General features: G+C 48.7%; 1 pseudogene; it reads left to right on the forward strand.

Annotated features, from left to right (window-relative positions):
• Positions 1-477: 477 nt before the first annotated feature.
• Positions 478-601, forward strand: LOC120103310 (small nucleolar RNA SNORA17; annotated as a pseudogene).
• The last annotated feature ends 1,780 nt before the right edge of the window (positions 602-2,381 follow it).

The raw sequence follows: 2,381 nt of genomic DNA on the forward strand, positions 1-2,381 counted from the left end.
TACAAAACAAAAGACAGTCAGAATAGAAAGCATCCCAGGTCCCTCAGGAAGAAATATTCTGTTGTATCTTTTCTGATCATGGGGGCAATAGTGGCATACTTAAATTCAATGGTAATCAAAATTCATGTAGGGCAAGGTGGAATTCCCTCAATTGTCAACACCAAGTAAAAATTACTAGGTTAATAAAAATTCTTTCTGTTTTGTATAAATATAACCATGTCACCCCTTGGGAAAATACATGTTACTGTGATGGAACAGACTGCTTCTAAGAAAACTAAGAAGTGCCCGGGCTTTTGGGGAAGATGTAATAAATTAAATTTAACGGTAGGCAGAAATCCCCAATCAACAAAAATATATGTCAATTAAACTTTCTGAGAATGCCTTTTCCTATATAACAACTATTTCATGTTTTTGTCTTCACATGGTCACTGTGATTTTAAAAACAACCACCACCACCACAACAACAACAGTGGTTAACCTGTCCCTAGAGGCATTGCAGGTGTGGTTGTTCTATCACATGTTCATCAGTGGTGACAAAGGAGAGGCTATGTCTATACTCAGTGTCCTGATCTATGAACATCTTAATTAGTAGCCTAACTTTCCCTGAACAAAGCAAGCCTGAGATGACCACCAGCCAGGAGACGTGCAAGCCTTGACAGACAGACAATGCCCATAATGCACGAATTGGGCATAGCACTCCTGAGACCACTGCTGAGATGACCCAGACACTCCAAGATCCAAGGTACATCAAAGAGGACCTAGTAAGTGGTGGAGAAATGGAAGAGAAAGAGAAACAGAAAGATGTATGCACAATGAAGAGAGACAGAACGGGAGACTTAGGGTAATGAGGAGCAGCCTAGTGTGAGTGATGTCTTCTGGGACCATGATGGGGTGCTGCAAGCATGGCCCACATCTAGTGAACTCATGACCATGAAACAACAGGGTTCTGTTACCACCAAAAGCCAGGTAGATGTCCCTGGTCTGGGCTGCCATCTGGGGACGTGTTGATGCCTAAATGCTATGCAGAAATATCCCTCACCTAGGCATCATGGAAGAGCCAGCCCTGGAGACATGAGAGCAGGAGCTGACCCTGCCCCTAGACAGCTGCAGTACTCAGGAGAGCAACCCACATACTGTAGGAGTTGACGGTGAACTTGTCCCCAAGGGTACAATCACAGGCAAGCAAGCCCTACCATTCATCTTCTGTGTTGTGGCATGGGTGAAATAGGTACCTTCCTTCTCCCTCTCCCCTCACCACTTATGGCAGGTAGCACATCTGGCCCTGGGGTCATGAGAGCGGGCCTGGCCCCTCACTTGCTGCAGCACTTAGGAGAGTGGACCCTGCACTTTGCCTGGGCAGCACAGTAGAGTTGACCAAGTTGACAGGGAGCTGGTGAGCTGGCTCCAAAGGTGAGAACGTGGGACAACTAGCCCCTCAACTTGTCTGCCTTGAAGTGACATAAGTGAGATAGGGATCCACCTCCCTACATCCCTTCATCTCTTACCACCAATGGCAGGCAGGAGAGCTAACCCTGAGGTCATCACAGTGGGAGAGCTATCCCTACCCCTTACCTGCTGCAGCACTCCAGAGAGCAGGCTGGCCATTAAAGCTGTCATCAGAGTGGGAGAGCTATCCCTACCCCTTACCTGCTGCAGCACTCCAGAGAGCAGGCTGACCATTAAAGCTGACTCTGGATGTGGGGGTTGCAGGTCAGCTGGCCAAAGGAGAGCCTTCTCTGCCTATTGTCTGCTATGCAGTGGAAGGTAGTAGAGTTGGCCCCAATCATAAGAACAGGAAAGCCTTGCACCTGCTGCAGCACTAACCTGGGAAGGATGAGATTACAGTTGTCCAGGCCCGGAGGGTGTGAATGTGGGAGAGATGCCCTCTTCTACCCCTCATCACTTGCCTTCTATGACAAGCAAGAGAGCTAGCCCTGGGGTCATAACAGATGGTAGTATGAGCATGATAGAACTGGCCATGCTCCTTACCTGCTACAACACTCTGGACAGTGGGCCCTGTACCTCTCCTGGGCAGCAGTAGAGCTGTCCCTGGTGGTGGTGGCCAGCAGGGTAGAGCTGGGTCCTGGTGGTGGTGGTCAGCAGGGTAGAGATGGCCCTGCTGCTGCTGGTGCAGTAGTTGCAGATGAGCCAACACTGAAGGCATGGAAGCAAGAGAGTTGGTGGACTGACCAGCTCAGATTCTTCTCAGGCCCAGATCCAGGGCTTTGAGCTAGCCCATCCCAACTTAATATATGGAAATTAAAAGTAACTGGCTTTCATATACTTGAACCCATGATTCCTGGACTGTTTAGAGGCGTGGTGACCGGACACCATTTCTATTTTGTTCCATCCGATCTGTGAACATTCTGAAGGCAGTGGCT

This window comes from Rattus norvegicus, chromosome 5 (genome assembly GCF_021556685.1).
Source record: "Rattus norvegicus strain SHRSP/BbbUtx chromosome 5, alternate assembly SHRSP_T2T, whole genome shotgun sequence".
Classification (NCBI taxonomy): Eukaryota; Metazoa; Chordata; class Mammalia; order Rodentia; family Muridae; genus Rattus; species Rattus norvegicus.